Source organism: Amblyomma americanum, chromosome 10 (genome assembly GCF_052857255.1).
Source record: "Amblyomma americanum isolate KBUSLIRL-KWMA chromosome 10, ASM5285725v1, whole genome shotgun sequence".
In the NCBI taxonomy this organism is placed as follows: Eukaryota; Metazoa; Arthropoda; class Arachnida; order Ixodida; family Ixodidae; genus Amblyomma; species Amblyomma americanum.
In genome coordinates, this window is record NC_135506.1 from 36,848,632 (window position 1) to 36,868,913 (window position 20,282).

The following is a 20,282-nucleotide window of genomic DNA, read 5'->3' on the forward strand; positions in this document are numbered from 1 at the left end:
CGGGTAAGCTCAGTCAACCTGCTCATTTCTGTGACCAGAACACCACTGCACTATTTCTGTGCTCATGTTTTCGTTCTGTGTCCTTCAGCTTTTACAGCCTACATCAATGCCAAAGGCAGTTGGCAGCATTAAAGCAGTGTTATCGTCTGTCGATTTCACTCGACAAAGCTTGTCCTGACTCTGCTTTAAAACGAGACTAACTGCGCTTCACTGATCTGATATTCAGCATTCGTACTGGGTAACATTTGGAGTTCTCTGCAATTGTAGCCGCCGTTAGAGGAAGCTTGTCTTCAAACCAAACCCCAGCCAGTTTTACTATGGAGAAGTATCTCCCACTGATGAGAAATTTTGATTCTAGCGAGCTTAATCCTGCTGATGGCTGTATGACTGGGGAGGCGTCTTTGTCACAGCTGCTGATTTCTTCCTGTCAATTCAAGCCTCGAGCATCGGTAATAACCCACCGCGTTATCGCTGTCAAGTCAAATTTGCATCAATCTGCTACAAACAACCTCTATTGGTCGATCGATCAAAAGTTTCCGGAAGCATAATGAAGTCACATTTCAGTTCCCAAGAACCCAATAGGTACCGGTAATTTAAAGCAGCGTCATATTCAGTGGATTCGCATGTGTTGTTCAAAGTTGGAGTTTGTTTTTCTAGATTGTTTTACAGAAATCTTAGGAAGGCTGCTAAGTTGCAAAGGGACTCCGATGGGCAAAATAAAAAAGCTTGTGAAAGATAACGTGCACGGTAGGTGAACATCACCATATTTACCTGCACACTACGCTGAAACGATCAGCCTGAAAGTGTCGTCTAAGCTATAGGGATAAAAATAGTGTTTTGAACCGGAAAATTCGGCTCAATTGCTAGTGGGTATTGGAAGTGATGAACCATGAAAGCAATATACCCGGAGTACACATGGAATGAGAAGGCAACAGCCCCACCCCCCTCCACTTCCTGCCTCGAAAATAAGCAGTAAGAGCAATGCCGGAGCTAAGACAACAGAGACCATCATGCTATCACTTATACCCCAGGTGGTCGATATTTTCGATGCATTTCATTGCGGCGTCCCTCACAGCCTGGCCTGAGTCCTTTTGGAGCGTTAAATTCGCCATAAATAAAACGCAAACCAAACGATCATCCGCTTTTTTGAAAAATGTCTGTGAAGCACTAACCGCATGGTTGAAGCCTGCCATGAATTTAAAATGTGTAATCAGCCTCAATAAACATAAACCCAGTCCAGAACAAGGGCTACCCAAGCAGCACAGGTAGCCGGCCAAATATTGGAAATCTATTGGGAAGATGCTGGTCCTACGAAGGAGCAATGTGAAACCATTCCTTTCCAATATTGGGCAAATAATTGTCTGTGTTGTTCACGTTCGTGCTCCGTTAAAACTGTCTAGTGCTTTCAAATTGTTCTTATTAAAAAATTTTCGCTCGCCCTTTTTCAGGCGTTCCTTCCATCCTGTGGACCACTGGACCGCCGTCTGCGAGCATTCATCCTGCTAGTGGTACGTATTAGTACCACTGTGTATGGTGTTTCAAGCTGTTAAGTTAAATATACTTATCTTTCACCTACTGGGAAGGTTGCACACCTGTTACAACAAAGGGCACTGGCATGGAGCCACGCGAGTAGTGGCTGCATCCATATCCGTTCGATCTCCTGCGCAGGTTCTGAAGACACGTTGCATGAAACTGACTTGTATATAACCGCCACATGTTGCCAAGTTTCCTAATCATAATGATAATTTTTGACTGCGTGGAATGACAGTGGCTTCGAGAGGTTGCATTGACATAACATCGTTACGGGATTCCCGTCACTGAAAAGCCGGCGTCGTACTCAGCGTGGTTGAATGTGAGCGAAAAATGTACAAAAAAATCCTGATAAGCAATCTAGTTTGGACACATAGGAGTAGGGCCACCTACGTCTCGTGACCTTGTGACGTCATCACGACCTGCTTACAGGAGTGTGTGCAAACTGCCTACAGTGACCAGTGGCAGTGAAAATAGACTGGGAAACAAGAGAAACCGGGGTCTCGCAAGCCCTACCTTAGCCTGTGCTTGAAGCAGCACCTGCCGGGGCAGGGGCGCATGGCTTAACCAGTTTACCACTGCGCTAGGATAGGTATGAGGACTACGCGATCTATGAATGCAAAGTAGATAGTGATATACAGTGGAACCCCATTCATACGTTTTTCACCGGACCGGGGAAGAAAACATAACAGCCGGCAAAATGCAACAGTGAGGAAAGCTCCGAAAATGAATGAAAATGTGCAGTTTCAACTCAATTTATTTCCACAGAGTGCGATTAGGACTTAAAAAATTCCAGAATCGTGGCTTGCCGTTTTTGCCACGAGCCTGCTTTGCTTTCGGGCCGAAGAGCGCGGCATTCCCCTCTATCTCGGCACGCTTCGAGATGATGCTGTTAAGCGTCGAGGGTGGGAGACCAAGGTCCTTGGCAATGTCGACTCTTCCGCGCTGGCTGCCTGTCGACTGCATTTAATGCATCCAGCTTTTCCTCATGGGAAAGCGCCTTCCGCTCACGTGACGCCGTCTAAGCACAAGTTCGACGTTCACGAGGCTTAATGCACAATGACGATAGCATGATAGAAGAGTCGACCCGTTCAACAACCATGCGGCGGCCGTAAAAGTGAGAGCCTTTTTCACAAAGTGGCCCCCTAGTGGCGGCCTCTCGAACTGGCGTGCGGCTTCTTGCAGCCAGTTCCATAGCCAAGCCCGGCCAAAACCCGCCAAAAGTCAAAACGGCGGTTGCAGCGCGTTGCCTACTTCAGCCCAGGCGTGTTAGGGGTGCTAAGTTGCGACGTATCATGCGGGAACGTTTTCGCAGCTACTACGTAACGGAATTCTTTATATATTGGATCCTATGGAAGCTATGCCGGGACTGGATGAAAACGACGTAGCAGCTGAGAAAATGCAGCAGTGAGGAATGTAACAGCAGGGTTCTATTGTATCCTGCACATATGGGGATTACCGCAATAACCGTATTGCATCATGCTACTTAGGCTGTAAGAATCCCCTGGAGCTTTTCACTGAAAGTAGTTGGCTGTTTTTGCTTTGTATTCTTCGTGTAGTGTAAGCAGCTTCACTATTATGCCATTCGATAAGGTAATCTTGCTAATAGCGCGAAGAGAATGCAGAAACTGAGATTTAAACTACAGAAAGCAGAATAAATTGCAGGAATTGGCGGTCCCGAAGCAGCATTTGGGCTGTGAGGGACGTCGTATAGAGGGCTCCGGACTCATACCTGAGGCTTTGAGGCCCGTAAGGAACAACCTGTGCCATGTGCTGACATCTCGCAGTGGACGCATGTTTCTTTCTCTTCAGGCGGCGGCAGCGGGTAGAGCTACACATTTATCCAATCCCGACAATCCCGAGGAGCTTATGCGTGAGATGGTAGTGAGCTGGTGCCGAGAAATCTAGGGAGACGTATGCACTATTGTCGATGCTACCATGTGACACAGGACGAACATATTGCATTTGTGGACTTCTGCTTGAATTACCACAATGAGAACAACTTCCAAGGAAATCCACAACCACGTAATTCATCTTGTTAGAGCCACTTTGAAAGTATAGCTTGTAGCAATAAAATAAACCGCTTATTAATGCAAAGCAAGTTACATAGACAATCCTAACGGTTAGAATCAAGTGTAAAACACCCTTTTTTTAGAATCTTATGATAATTTTTTGCTCCCTCAAGCTTTGGTTATCAAGTTGGGTGAATGTTATTGAGCCTAATTCATGATCAGGAGGTTGACTATGCCATTTGATATCATGAAACAAGTCCGCGATCAGTGAAATGAAAAATAATCGGGTGGCCCCACTGCGGCGCCCCTCAAAGCACATATGTTTCTTTATGAGGTAGACGCATATAATATGATTGTGCATTGCGATACTGGACACTTATGGTAAGCAGAGAAGTCACTTTCTCAGTGCTGTAATAGTACATACCCATACCTCTTTAGCAAATAGGCAAATGTGGCATGACCTAATTAGTTAAGGACTCTCTGCAGCACATATGCAAACCAGGATGGTATGCTGCATACTAAAGCATTCTCAGCGCTCGAAAACTTAACTCAATGCAGGCCACAAAGTGACTAAGGCATCATTGCATGGAAGAAAATCATTGGTTATTCGCCTACGTTGAGCTCAGAATCAATGAGAGAGATAAGTTCGCGGCACAACCTACTCAGTCTATATCAAAGAATCGTCGAGGTTGGCATAGCGGGATGAGTGATAACTTGCATTGAGGCACTAACTCCCTGTTAATAGCATGCGCGCCAGATAGCAGACGGTGATGCCTTCAAAAGGTGTTGCTAGTGCAACGGAAAAGGCGAGGAAAATGTACAAGATTTCAGGTGCCTTTCGACCAAAGTAAGATAGAGCATAGGGTGTACGTTACCGGTACTTAGGCCGCCGTCTATCACGCAGCACTCACGCAAACTTCCGCGGGTATGCTGCACAGCAGTCGCAGCCGCTGGCTTGCTTGTGGGCGACTTGTGTAGGCCATTATAGGGCAAAAAGGAGATCGTTCTTTCCTGATCGTGCCGAAAAATTAAGAATATGGATAACACACATGACCTCTGATTACCTCTGCTTCGTTTCCTTCTTTCAGCAGACCTGGGGCGAGCCCTCCACGCGGTCATCTGACCCGTTGGCCTTGTTCCTCGCCTGCTTCAGCGTCACACAACTGCGACCTTCCCCGACTGTGACATTCCCCGGAATCGACTTCTAATACTTTAAAGAGAAATGCACTCAAGTACGTTGGAGTCAACACACTTTTTCTTAAACCGCAGATGCAAGCAGCAACGTGCACTTGCTTCAAAGGCGCAAAGTGTGCAAGGGAGCGAAGCGTGAATGAGGTGGATGGCGCTGTTGCAGACATAGTATTGACTACGCTTGAGTGTTCCACCTCTACCGTGGCAATGCGAAAGCGGAAATAGGAAGAGTCGGAGCTTTTAATCTTTAACTCAGAAAAGGGACTGGCCTGAGGTGCTCACAAAAAGTCTGAAAAAATTATGATGTCGTCCAGGTAGCAGCGAGAAGTTTTTCATTTCAGCCAGCGGAGCACGGTGTCAATCATGCATTTGAACGTGGCCGGAGCATTGCCCAAGCCGATTGGCGTAACGTTAAATTCATATAAGCCATCTTTTATGGCGAAAGCTGTCTTCTCTTAGCCCTCTTCATGCATAAGGATTTGCCAGTAGCCGGATCTTAGGTCAAGACTCGAGAAAAATTGAGTACCTTGGAGACAGTCGAGGGCGCCGTCAATCCGAAGAAGTGGACAAAACATCCTTTCGAGTGATGTTATTGAGGGCACGATAGTCGACACAAAAGCGTACTGAGCCATCCTTTTGGACCAGCGCAACTGGTGAGGACCAACGACTTGAACAAAGGCTTATGATGTTGCGTTTGAGCATGTCGATTACATTATCTTGAATAATTTTGCGCTCTGTAGAAGACACGCGATACGAGCGGCGGCGAATGATGCATGAACCGTCAGTGTGAATACGATGCCTAGCTGCCGAGGTTTCGCCCAAAATTGTTGACTGGGTATCAAAACAAGCGCATGTTTGATCAAGAGGGCTAGAAATTATGCTTTTTGAGCAGGCGAGAGATCGTTGCTGATAGTAGCGGAAATAGCTGCAGGAGAAGAAGCATGGGACGAAATGGCGAAGCTTGATGGAGGTGAGGAAAGAACGGTGACAGGTTGAGCGGTAGACACAGAAGCGACTTTAGTGTCTGCATGCAGACCAATGGGCACCGACGTAGTATTGAACGCAGTCAGAAGGGCAGTCCCATTGACGAAGCGAAGAACGGATGCGAAGAGAAGAATGCCCCTGGAGAGAAGATGGGCATTAGGTGTGGCAAAAACGTCGCCAGAATTTATGTGAGCAGAAGCAACGGAGAGGACATCTTCGGAGCCTGGATAAAGTACATGGTCTGCGGTGTTGATCATGTGATGAGAAGGCCCTGCAGGAGCGTCAGAAAGATCGGATTCAGCAACTTGCAGAGTAGGAGGGCAACATGTAATGAAAGCTTGAGCGGAGTGGAGGAAATCCCAGCCGAGAATGAGGGGCCGAGCACAGGAGGGAAGTACAGCGAACTCGATGTGGTGCAGGATGCCGTTAATAGTGACGCGTGCTGTACACAGACCTGAACAATGCATTGATTTTTCATTAGCAGCACGGAGAGAAGGATCGCAGTAAGGAATGCGCACTTTGCGAAGATGGGAACACAAAGCAGAACTGATGATGGAAACGGCGGCGCCAGTATCAATCAATGCTTCTACAAGACTGCCTTCAACATCAACGGTTAACAGGTTTGACGGTGGCGGAGGAGGAGTTGAAGTGTGGGCGGGTGGTGCAGCTTTACCTCCGGAAACTGCACAATTCTGTTTTTCATATGGCGACCAGAGGTCTGAGAGGCTGGACGTAGAGGCGATGAGGAGCGGCGGAACGGTGTCGGGGAGCGGCGGCGCGACGACCGGACGTTCGACAAGTGGTCTGGAGAGGGCGACGGAGAGAAGCGGGGGGGATCGTTGGAAAGAAACGTTGCCTGGTAAGGATACGACGCGTACGTGTCGTCGTGATGAGGAACATTAGCGGCAAAAGTGGGGTGGTAACCATACGATGAGTAGGTTTCTTTTTTGTGGAAGTGACCAAACTGGTTACGCTCGTCGCGCTGACGCCGACGATAAACACGGGCAACATGTCCACGAATTCCACAGTAGTAGCAGATAGGACGAGGCGGAGCCGGCCGCCAAATTGCTGGATACATTTCGGGTCGCTGGGATAAAAAGGTGACAGTCTGCTGGGCGGGAGGCAAATGTGAAGGATATACGGGAGGGAGGGAGACCCACCAACCTGGGCATATGTGGACACACAAAGGGGTACAGGTGGTTCGAGTGCCGCAGGGCTGAGACAGAAGCGAGCTCGTCCTTGAGATTTCGCAATGGCGATGTCGGAGGCCGGTGCTGATGGGATTCCACCGGTGGTAAGGTGAAGCCATGCAGCTCCTCTCGGATGATGCAGCTCCTCTCGGATGATGCAGCGAATGAGAGTGCACAAGTTCACAACGGCTGAAAGGCTGGGGTCCCCAGCGTCTCGAGGTTTTTTGCATCGGCAATGTGTTAGGCCGGCCACTTGTAGGGGTATCGCAGTCATATGTAAATAAGAGCTTATTATGAGCGTCGGGAATGTTCTTAATAATTCAATAAATAAGAGCGTATTATGAGCGTCGGGAATGTTAATAATTCAATAACAGAGGGAAAAGCAGATTCTCTGACCGAGTTTTTTGCATCGGCAATGTGTTAGGCCGGGCACTTGTAGGAATATCAATCAAGCGGAGCAATTGGAGGTTGTCAAGATGGTGACGTGGTGAGGATATCGTTGACTGACTTAGGATATTGGCTAACAAGCGTGGTAAAAGCAAATTAGCCGATGCCTTTAAGAATGTGACGGACTCGATTGCACTAAGACATTGCACTGTTGACACGTCGACACAGGCCTAATACATCTTCAATGTAAGAAGTGTAAGATTCGCTGGGCAGCTGGACACGTGCATCTAACTTTTTTTTTGTAGATGGCCGGGCTTGCACCAGCAGTTCCAAAAATTTTGTGAGGTAAAGTGCGTTCAATCCGAGATAGCATCCTTGTGATTCATGAACTATGTCTTGGCCATGGCGGTTAAATAGTATGAGACGTGGATGAGCTTGATGGCAGAGTCCCAACGAATGTAGGCACTTACAGGATTGTACTGGTCAAGCCAGACCTCGACGTCATCACCACGGAGGCCCGCAAATGTAGTAGGCTCGCGCTGAAGGGTGGTAACGGTCCATGTCTGGTGTCCAGATGACGGAGAGGCAGCAGATGCGTTGGAGTCAGGGCGATGGGCGGAGGGATCAACAGGAAGGGGAAGCACACCTGCCGAGGCACCGGCAAGGACAACGGAAGCATCACTGCGATGTTGGTCGACGGTTTCCATCTTTGGAGAAGGTCCGATCAGGCGACGACCTGCAGTGTTACGATGGAGAGGACGCAGGATGGAGAGCAGCCTCCACCACTTGTGGGACTGTGGACAAAGCGAGGCTTAATTGCCACTGGCAAGTATGGCGGCCACTCCTCCGAAAACGAAGATGCGTGATGATGATGAATATTTCCAGTTTAAGACGAGGGTCACGCAGTCTGCTTACACGCACACATAAGACACATAAGAGGCAGATGGGTCACCTAGGTCACGTGACCTTGCGAAATCGTCACAACCAGCTTACAGGATTGTGTGCAAACCACCTATTGGGCTTGGTGGGAGTTAAATTATTGATTGGAAGACGAAAGGAGCAATCTGGGTCTCACAAGCCACATCGATGGCTGTACTTGAAGGAGACACCTGCCGGGGCACACCACCGCGCGCTTTGATAGGGATGAGGACTCGGCGATCTATGAATGTAAAGGACATAAGGAGCAATTCCGCTCAGTTAAGGATTACCCCACAAGCGGTATAGCACGAGGCTGTCGATGCGGAAAGTATCCCTTGCAGTTTTTCACCGAAATTAGCCAGCTGTTGTTCCTCCGCAGTAACGTTTGGTTCCTCATACTTAACATAGTGCCAGCAGCTTCACTATGATGCCATTCAATAAAGTAATCAATCTCACTAATTGCGTGCAGAGAATTCAAAAACAGTTTTAAAACTAAAGCAAGCAGTATAAATAGCAAAAATGGGTGGTTTAATGTCCCGAAGCAACACATGGGCTTTGAGGGACGCCGTATAGAGAGATCCTGACTCGAACCTGAGGCTTTGACGCCCCCAAAGAACAACCTGAGCCATGTGCAGACATCTCGCAGTGCACGCATGTTTCTCCTCTGGCGGTTGCAGCGGGTAGAGCTACGAATGTCTCTGATCACGACACTCTCGGGGAAAAAAAGATGGTAACGCGCTGGCGCTGAGAAATTTTTGGTATGCCAAATTTATGTCAGTGCGGTAGTCTTCTAGCTAGACGTAGACGCTGTTGTCGATGCTAGATTGTGAGACAGGACGAATCAGTTGCATTTGTGGACGGCTAACTGAATTACAAGGAGAAAACTTCGAAGGAATTGACACTGTTTGAATAGACTGATAGCTATTGGTTCTGCCAGCTCATAATTCATCTTGTTAGAGCCGCTTTGAAAGTATAGTTTCTACGAATAGAATAAACCAGTAATAAATGCGGACCAAGTTAACACAGACAACCTGGAGGGTTAGAATCAAGCGCAAAACCCCTTTTTTTCAAATCTTATGAAAATTGTTCACACCCTCTAGCTTTGCTTATCAAATTAAGGAAACATTAGTGAGCCTACTCAATGATCAGCAGGCTGACTATGCCATTTGATATCATAAATGCTCATCTCGCAAGCACTAGATCATAGATCAGTGAATTGAAAAAAAAATCACGTCCCCCCAAAGTGGCGCCCCTCGCAGCGCATATGCCTATTTATGACGTACACTCGCATAATACGCTTGTGCCTTTTTTACAATACGCGGCACATACGGTAAGCGGAGAAGTTATTCTCACTGGCTACGTTAGTACATACCCATTCCTCTTTAGCAAGTAGGCAAATGTAGCATGACCTAATTCGTTAAGGGCAATCTGGAGGACAAATGCGAACCAGGATCGTATGCTGCATACTAAGGAAAGTCTGAGCGCTCGAAAGCATTCCCGTTTCCGCTCGGATTATGCAGCATTGGTTGAAGTGCGACTGCTTTCAACCCGCGGGCAGATGCATCCTGCATAACAAGCCTGTATGCAACGGAGCCAAAGATATCAACCTCTCGTAACATATGTCCGTCGCTAGTAAGAGTTCAGTGGGTGTGGCCGCAATTTTGTGCGCCAGAAGCAGCAAAAATGCTTCCCTTTTTTGTCAACATTTACTCCGCGCTTGCTCTGCTTGTGCCCAGGGTAGTTGCGTACCTACTCTCAAGCATTCACTGATCTCCGTTAAGAAAATTTGGAGTCTGGCCTCCGCCCGCAGCACCACCGCGTTTGCTCCCACGGTTGTGGCATTCGTAGGAGCTTCCATTTATTATTTTCGCTTAATAATAAACGAAAATTTTTCTTAAATGGTGGGTGTTGAAGTGAGTTTAAAGCGAGGCCTTATACTAATAACTTCCTTTCTTGCAGGCCAGACGTCCGGTAGCAGCGCGCGGCCGACTATGTCCGGTACGTAAAAACTTATTTCCCTGCCGTGTCAATTCACTGAAGTCGCGCTAAAATACACTACTTTTAATGTTGCAAAAGGGGACTGACCTGCAAAATTAGCTCAGGCACAGGCGGGCAATTTGGAGTGCATGTGGCCGGTCAGCTGTGTTGTTTAATTTTTTTTATGTGTTTGCGGTTACGGGGAGTGTTGCATTAGCGAACCTAAAATGAGGTGTTAGCGCTAATAGAAAAACATTCGTTTAAAACTCTGTGACAAAGGTTCTCGTAACGTACGCCGCTCAAAATATTGCTTTTTTTTTTTCCAAAGGTTAAGCATGTTTCGAGCTTTCTCCAAAGTGTTTGTGTTGTGGCTTTTGAAGTTCAATGATGTGCTCGAAATATACACATTTAGAGCTGAAAGCTTTAGGAAGCCTGCCATAGCATGATCTGTCATGTGTTCTAGATGTTAAAAAGTAGCGTTCGCAAACATATTTAATTAGCAACAAAAGGATTAAAGGCGTAATTTTTGGCAGTGAACGCTCCTAACCCCCGGAAGCAATCTAAAAGGAAAGCGACAGGGTCGAGAATTATTGACTGCGTCAGAAATGAAAGGGGCCTTGCGACTCAAGGCAACTAACAATGCGGATATTGCTCGGAGGTGTGCGAATTTCTTCGCCCAAACGATGGGTGCCAGTGTTCGAGGCTCGTAGTCCGCGAATAATAGTGTACTTCGTTTTGCGTGCCCTTTCATTGATTTATAGGATACCCTAAATTAAAGATTTTAGTAAAGAAATGGCGGTATTGCTTTGAAAAGCAGTGGGTCGAGAAGTTGGCTTTTTCAGCATATGCAGCTTTCTTCGCTATGTCGTGTCCTTATCACTGCATCGCTAAATAAGTTTTGTAGAAAATAGGATTGCGTGTTTATGCTGGGTTGTACAAATTTGTATGAATGTGTAGAAAACTGACTATTTCACTAATGAAGCCGGACTGACGTCAGTGGCCTATAAAACACTGAAATACTAACGATGGCATTGATGTAGCCGGACTGCGTGGCAATCTCCACAGAAGACTACGGCAGAGGTCGAATGCTTTTAGGCGTCATTTATCATCTGGTTTGGGGAATATCATTTCTATTATTAAATATGGGCCTCAAGAACGCCAGCCAAATGAGAAATTTCAATATTCATATAATAGTACTCACAAAATTACTATGCTAGCAGCCGTAAATTTTTTTTTTCGAAGAATCGTCTGCCTCTACAATTTCGAAAAAAATGAAATTAGTACCGGGGACAAACTGTGGGAGGATGTGCTGCAATAAAGTTTTAAAAAATATCTGCTGCGTTTGCTAGTTGCCAGAAAGACTGCCTAATTCGAAAATTATGGTTGTTAGCATAGATGGGGCACACCCGACAGAAAGCCGCCTATTCGTAATGTATACTTGTGTACGAGGTTTTTAAAGGATCCAAGCCGTGTGCGTGTTTTAGTGGCTCGTATAGTGTTTTAGTGGCTTGAATATTGAATCTTGGCGGTCTTTTAAAGCTTTACCTGTTTGAGCAGTGTAGTCATTACTCACTGCTTGCTCTTCAGAGCAAGCTTGACCAATTAGATCAACCACAAGGGTTGTGCTGGATACACAAATTTGAGTTAGGCAAGAAGTTGTGGCAATGCAGTTTGATGCTGTGGTGAAAATAAAAAAACCTTCCTATGGCCCTGTTGCCATCACATTCGGTGTTTAGGGCAGGGATGTTTTTAAAATAGTTGCCGGGACTTTTTCGAGTAGTGGTCGGGCAAAAAGAGCACCGTATTCCGGTTAATGGTGTGTCTTTAGATTTCCTTTTAATGAGGGAGTAATTACTCGTTGGCATCCACCCAAGCGCAGCCATACGGTTACAAAGGAAAGCTGTATAGCTTTGCTCAGAAACTTCGCAGTTAAAGAAAAACTCGTCCTGGTCTAGGGTTCGAACCCGGGACCACCGCTTCACTGGAGCAGTCGCTCTATCAGTTGAGCTAACCGTGACTGCAAGCTTATGTTAGGTTGAGAGCGAATTGATCAATAACTCGGAAGTGGAAGCATTGTTCATCAAATGTTTAGGGGAACCCCCCAAGGTGGGGTAAATTTGTAATAAGGGAGCAGTTACTCAATGGCATCCACCCAAGCGCAGCCATACGGATACAAAGAAAGCTATACAGCTTTCTCAGAAAATTCGCAGTTAAAAAGAAATTCGTCCTCGTCCGGGGTTCGAACCCGGAACTACACCTTGGGGGATTCCCCTTAACATTTGACCAAAACTGTTCCTAATTCGAGTTATTTAAGAGCGACTGCTGCGGGGAAGCGGTGGTTCCTGGTTCGAGCCTCGGACCAGGAAATTTTTTTTGATCTGCGGAGTCGGGGGCAAAGCTCTATAGCTTTCCTTTGTAGCCGTGTGGCTGCGCTTAAGTGGATGCAAATGAGTAATTACTCCCTTACTACCAATTTACTCCACCTTGGGGGATTCTCTGAAACATTTGACCAAAACTGTTCCCACTTCGATTTATTGATTAATTCGCTCTCGCCCTACCATAAGCTTGCCGTCCTGGTCGGCTCGATTTGTAGAGCGACTGCTGCGGTGAAGCGGTGGTCCATGGTTCAGAATTGCGTCTGGTCTGTGGAACAGAAGGGTCGAATGCAAGTGGCATGACATTCTGTGCAGAGTTCGCAGGTGGATTGTATGCCCATGCATGCATGTGTGTACTTTAGTGATCATCATCTAGCAATAGTCAGCGCTCTTGTAAGTGCCGTAATTTCAGGTTTGAATTCGCTTGTAGTAAGGAATTAAAACCCGAAACTTCAGGCTTTTTGGACGATCTATCGACTCTGTGGACATTATTGCACTTGCTTTTGGGTGTTTTTCAGATACCAAGAAATGCCTGGCTACTGCCACTTTTAAATTTCGTATACTGCACAACCATGGAAAGCGGATTGTTGGATTATCTGGTGATTCGTTGCTGATAACGCTGATGATGCTGGTACGGCTGCTCGCTATTTAAGGGGACAGTACAATGGCAGGTCCTCTGTTTACTCAGAAGTGACATACACTTTGCCTTGTGCAATGAAGTAAAAATTTTTCTGTCGGAATTAAAAACTGGACGTTACTAGAGGCATGCAAGCATACTGCAAACTAAGGTTAATGCGTTATGCACTAACAGAGCAAGTTACTTTATTTGTACGACTGTGGCAGCGTTGTCACCATGCACAGCCCAAAGCCTTGAAATCAAAGGAACGCTATCACTGGGGCAATTAATCCTGTCGGACCAATTAACTTAAATGCAGCTTCTAATAAGGCACTCATAGACGATATGGATTAGTAGACAAGCACTGTGCGAATTTTCCCAATTGTGTATCCAATTCTCATTATAAGGATATTTCTCACTACGCTCTTGTAGAAAGTCGCGTAGGCACACCCAAATGCAATGTAATGACCTCTAAAAGCAGTCAAACGGTGTTGTAGCAAACTACAGTTTTGATTATTTCTTAAGGCTTGTTCGTGATCAGCCTGACTACGTCCACTGTAGGCCAAAGGTCTCTCCCATATCTCTCGAGTTGACCACCTCCTCTGCCACCTGTGGCCACCCTAATCCATCAAACTTAATTCTAATCTCATCCTCCCATCATTCTTTCTGCCAGTCCCAGATACGCTTGCGTTCTCTTGAAATAATTTGCCACCCTTAAGAACCACAGGTTATTTTCCTTTGCATTACATGCCCTGCCGAAGCCTAATTCTTCTTTATGGTTTCGACTAGGATGTGATTAACCCGCATTTGATCCCTGACCCACTCTACCACCGTCCTGTCTTTTAACATTACACCTATCATTTTTCTTTCCCTAGCTAAGTGCGTTGTACTTAAGTTGAACCCTTTACCTTGGCATCCACGTTAATGGCCCTTAGGTATGGGCGACGCATACAAGTCAAGTAGAGAAAAATACGATTTTTCGGAATAGAAGAGATTTTTTATGCGTAGATTAGATATGGAATGTGTCAGGAACTAGCTCGAAGTGCATAAGGAAACAGAATGATGCAGTACATCTGGTACTATGGGCACGTATAAATATTAAAAATTAGCTCTGATTGAGAAAACTATCTTGTAATGCTGAATTTCTGAGTAATATTTGTGCAATTATCTTGCTTTGTTTTTGTATCAGCGTCCATCACCCCAACCGTGACCATGCCCACCGGTACGTGCAAAACATTTGCTTCAACGTGGAACAAAAAAAAAAACCGCGTAGAGCACTGGTGAAGTTTTCGTGAAAGGTAACCGGGCTAGCGAGACGACCGAAGATGAGCGCTGTTTGCTGAGCGGTGCACTGCCCTTGTGTTCTCCCAATACATGAAGCGCGGTAAGGAAAGCCTGGCTACGAGTGGGAAGATGGTAGCTAGAATGGACCTTATCGGTAAACAGGCAGGCCTATCTCTCCCTTTTTTTGTACACGCCTGCCTGGGCTCGGGCTCGGTAGTGTTCAAAACATGGGCTTTAATTTGCCGTCCGCGTGACATCCACCTGTATTTTTGCTATCTTACTCTAGAAAGAGGTTTACTACTTAGCGTGAGATTCTGCAAGAGTACAACCCCGAGCTCGTCACTGTTTTCCGCGAGATGCAAGGACTACAGAACACGTGCAATGTAAAACTATCGCAGTCTTCAGTGCATGCGTATAGGGTCGGTCTGTATAGTAGTATTGCACTTTAGTAGAGAGTGACAGGAAAAAAAACTACAAAATTTACTCCACTGATCTCGCCAAACAGTCTAAACTTTCATTATTCGAAACACGGTTTTGTTCTGAAGTTATGTGTATGAAGATTCTCCCTTAATATGAGGTTTGCATGTATCGAGAAAAATTGAAAGGAAGTGTCTGCAGATAGTGTGCATCTAAAGTGCAACATCTCGCGGTACGAGGATCATGACCTTTGGCATTTTTCTCTTTATTCTCAGCAGCGACTGGTGTAAACTGTGGAGATGGGAAGAGGGCGCGGGTAGGGCTGCCTACGTCCTCTTTGTAAAATAGCACGACTGGCACCACGTGCACTGCACGCATCCATGAAACAACTCGTCCCTCCACGGACACACTGGTGTTATCTTTTCTCAGCGCTGTTATAGCCATGTTATTCGGGTAACATCACCGCATGTTTCGGCTCTTTTCGATTTCGGGGGCCGCAAAAAGGGGTAAGCCATCTTTGTACTCTCGATGCTAGTAAGACTTCCTTTCGTTGCTTTTGCAACATTTTACTCTGTCCAATGGTGAGAATGGATTCAAGTCTTCGGCGTCATACATGTCAAAGATTCTTGGATAGAAATTATTCATATTTAAATAAACACTGTAAGGTACTTGTACAGAAATAATGCAATGTCCCATTCTTCAAATGTGCAACACAAACTTTCCTCTACACCTTTTTCATGGATGACACCAATCAGTTAACACTGCCATAGAAAATTGAATAAGAACGCCGATTGAGATCTGCGTCTATATTCATTGGTATAGTGAAATTGAAAAATTGAATATGAAAAATTGCGCTCATAAACTCTTTCCTGTTCAAAAATGCCGATGTGAACTATACAAACAGGAAGTATGAAACCAATTAGACGCTTCATGATGTCGGCGATACTAAATGGAAATCATAGAAGCTATAAGGAACGTATACAAATATGAAAAAGGTATAATAGCAAAGTGATTTTCATATAGTCTATCATATGAATTACATATTCCTATTACTATTTACGAATTTGTCATTTTAAACACTCCAGTGGAGATATTCCTGTTTTAGGCCCATAATAGACGTCGTTAATTTCTATAAAATATAACGATTTCTCATCAGGAAGAGTAAATGTCAGAATGCGGTGAGCACAAAAGGTAATATCCGTTTTGTTTGTCTTTGACTTCAGATGAGGAGGAGACGTAAGTACTCTATATACTGTAAGTTATTTCGTGTGGAAACCTTGGCATCCAAGCAACCTTGTAACTAAGCCTCGCTTTACTGGCGCTATGGTCGGTGATGTTATGTATTGTGCGATTCAAAGCTCTTTATTGTAGGGCGTGAATGGTTTTATGGTTTTGACTGTAGGTAATCAAGCTGTGGTTCAGTGCTATCAATTATAATCCTAGCCACCTATTTAGTATTGCGGCTCTGGATATATATGACGGGTAGTATTGTCGTAAGAGGAAAGGTTCATAAAATTCAATACAGTGTGTACACATCACAGAATGAAATTCATACTTTAAACAGCTTTATAACTTTTCGTAGTGATTTAAGTGTGTAAGCCAAGAATTTCTGCTGTTTTGACATAATTTTTGACCCACTGTTTCTTATTTGCGAACTAGCAATGAAAACGTACGAAAAAGAAGACACCAATTATATATCGAAACTGGTAATAGATATCGAAACTAGTAAGCACATACACTGTATGTAGAGGCCTCAGTTTGGACATGACACGGAGCCCATTAAATTAGCTGCCGAAGTCCGCGCGCAATTCTTCAAAATTATAGTTGCTGTCTCACTAGATGCAAAATTTTTGACGACAAAGAAAATTTGTTCAGTACCTTATGGACGCTATAAGCTGTGAAAAGGATTATCAAGCTAGTTCGTAGATGAATTAGGAAGTCTCCTGGTAAACAGAGGCTAAAGCTAGTACAGGCCTATGTTGGAAGTACTCTAGCGGTGGAGATGTGGCGCGCACATGTCCAACATTCTTGGAGAAAAATGTTGCGAATTGGAGAATTGTACGACACCGTTCTGGAAATAATGAAGACAATGTTCCATTCGTATCCTAGGTAGATACCTTTTAAATTGTTTATCGATCGGATAGAACAGTCGACTGCCGTCGGGTGACCTTCGAATATATTGACTGTTATAGTAAAATCTTGCGAAAATTGCGCTCATAAACGGTTTGACGCTCAAAAATGATTTCATCCAGATTTGCTGGTTATGTTAAACTTTCAGAACAACTTATTAGCAAGTGCATATGCGACTGCGTTGTGGTGAGCATTGGCGAGGCCGAGGTTTTTGTCTGACTGGTCGGGGGCGCTGACTGGGCTTTCAAATGTCCGGCGCCAGTCGGTGCTTATGCATATTTTTGCGTGCGCAGGAAAAACACCTTGCAAAGCGATTACAACAGTGCCTGTTTGATCGGTTGCAATGCAGGGAGAGGAAGACACTGAAGTGCCTTCTTCGATGTATTTGCATCCTCCTCCTCCTCCTCATCTGCATTATCCTCATATTCTGTCGTAAGTAGCTGCATATCTTCTTTAAAGCGCTGTGTGTAAGAACACAGATTGGAAAGAGCTGCTTTCGAAGAGTGACACTTTTTTCGCGTGACAGGAATCAGTCAGCCAAAGTCTATAGCACTCCCTATAATTGTTCTTTAAATAAGGCTGCAGACCACGCGACTTTTCTCCCAAAGTTGTAGCAGCCATGCTTTAGAGGACCATCAGCTCTAAGTTAGACAGGTTCAACAGGCTGTACACAGTCTTCTGTTCAAGCCCAAAAGAAGCGTGTATGCTGTCTTATGGAAGCCTTATCTTTTTTATTCAAAGTTTACGTGCCGTGAACGAAATTATGCAGGGCAGCCCTGCAGTCGGAGTGATCAATTTGAAGCGACAGCTTCACTACGAAACCTCGTGCTTCGATCGCCGCGTGTCTAGTTTTCATCTTCAGCTAAGTTAGAGGTCAAAACCAAAAAGAGAAAAACAGAAATTTAATCAATATCCATGACCGGTGGTCGAACACGCGGCAGCGCAAACAGATCTCTTTCAAGGGCCGCTCAGCGAGACCACCAGGCTACCCCTGCACTCAACACACCTGGTGTCAAACTACACCGTACACTAGCGCTCAGCATTAGAGAGCGTTCTCTTCATCAAGTTACATCTGCTCCATCCTGTGGCACTACCTACTCCACGTCGTCTTCTACGTACCACAAATTGGAGCTTTCGCTTCGATTCTGATGTAGTAAACATTCTGATGTAGTTTTTTTTTAATGGCATCCAGAATTTGGTCGAATTCTCTGGACAATTAAGTTTCTGTGAAGTGGAGTTGTAGGTTGATATTATTCATAGATATTATGCATAGAAGTAAGACATGCTTATTAGGAGGCAGTTTGTCTAATTCTGAGTAGTTCTGTTTTTAAAATTCCTGTTAGGCTCCTTAAATTTTGAGTCTCGTAGTACCCACAGTAAAAATCTATCTTTAGAATTTTGAAAGCGATATTATTCTCGGTGCTGTGGCCTAAAATATTTCGGCTAGATCGTGCCAAAATACATGCCCTTTCGAGAAACTTGCACCTAGAGCAACCTCACACTGCACGTATCTCGTCGAAAAAGCCAAAGCTTGTGTGGCCCCAGCGCTGAAGCCCTCTTTTTCTAAATTCTCAAGTCTTATGGATATAGCTTAGAGTGGGATACTTGCTCTCGATAATTGAGGAGCCTGTAAGAAAATGACTATTCAGGACTGCCGCACATTACTGGTGGCTAGAGTGCTGGTCTCGGTTGAAGCTGCTGCCTCCGGCTGGCTGTCGCGTCCTGCTGCTTCCTGCATTGGCCTCCGCGGCTCATCAGTAAATGCCCTCTTCAAGCCTAGCCTAAGGTCGTTAGGGTCTCGCATTCGACTCAGGCATTATTACGTACTTCACATGCTGGCTCTACAAGTCCTGTTGCGCTATATACCAGCACGTCGAGTTACTAGCTCCAGTCGCGCGAGTCTCCCTCACACAATTTTCTCTGCTGGTATTGCACCTCGTCAGAATGTGCTTACACACTCCAGTTTCACAAATATTCAGATGAAACACCCTAGTGTAGTTCGACGCGGGAGCGTCTTGCGTGGTCTCGTTGCTCTGTGCGTACCCAGTAGGTTGGCCATGCCATCACGTCGTCTAAAAGGGCTCGGGCGCTGGAAGGCCACTACTAAGGAGTGTTTGCTCATCCTAATTCTTGCTGGGCATCATTCTTTCGTGGCGAGAGCCAGGCCTGAATACCTCTGATAGTGGAATACTCGTGTTCAGAGTATTTTATCCCTGACGCTCATCCAGTCCACTTCCATATCATTGATTCTTGTCCTCCCTTTGCAAGTTGGCGCCGCAGAATTCCGTGGGCAGTAGAGTTTTAGTGGAATAGTTTAACTTCACATAGCCGTTTCTGCACTCTCCCAAGCCGTTCTTGGTATTGGCAGAGTCCTTAAAACATATGGTCATGAAATGGCCCCCCGCAGTTTGGTTTGCCTACACAAGCGGACGCTTAGCGGATCACCGCCTAACAAAGCGGCGAGCGCTAGACCGCGTAGAACTTTATAGTGTGGCTGTGCTGGAAAATTTGTGGAGGTCCTGTTTCTGCTTTAGTTTTGTTTGTCTAGAGCGCTTGAAACTTACGTGGAGAAGCGCTGCCGTCAGTTCCCTTTTCTGCTGCCGTCCTAATCAACGTAAAATATACCTGTCTTTCACTTAACGGTTACCATGTATTTAATTCACTTAAGTTTTAATGACAGTATATTTTAAATATCAGCCTATAAGTACCTTCCGTATCTTCGAAAAGAAAGTTAGATGTCGAGTTCTCAAATTTGAATCCGAGTGTAAGTAGAACAGGCAATTAGGAAGTGGTTTAGTTTGCCTAGCCGCAATTGATCCTGGCACCAATTTCAAGCCTAGCATTACAGGAGGCACCGTATGCTTGTGAGCGGCTTTCCTGTTCAGGTATTGGCTACTTGTGCTTGCTTACCTCATTTCTGGCTTGACTCGGCTGCAAAGCATTGACTGAGAACGCGCCACGTGCGACGACGGCGAGCTTTTTCTGCCACGATAAAAACATATCATCCGCTTGCATCATATATAAACCGAGCAAATCAGTGCTCACAATCTAGACAAACGACTCCCTAGCACATCCAGTAAAATGAATCGCAGGGATGATACCGAGCATTTTTAACGTCCTTTACTAAAACGTCGCCCAATTTGATAAAATTATCTTCGCTGCTAAGTGGCACTTTTGCATGTAATTATTTGGAGTCTTCACCGGGATAATGACTGCGCAGCTTCGTTAAGAGTCCATTTGGCCAATGAGGTATCACTTGTCACCTGTTACT

At 45.4% G+C, this 20,282-nt stretch overlaps 1 protein-coding gene across 1 annotated transcript in view; it reads left to right on the forward strand.

The window, feature by feature from the left end:
* The window catches only part of LOC144108200 (uncharacterized), a 224,423-nt gene that overhangs the window by 178,095 nt on the left and 26,046 nt on the right, over positions 1-20,282 (forward strand). The window lies entirely within an intron of this gene.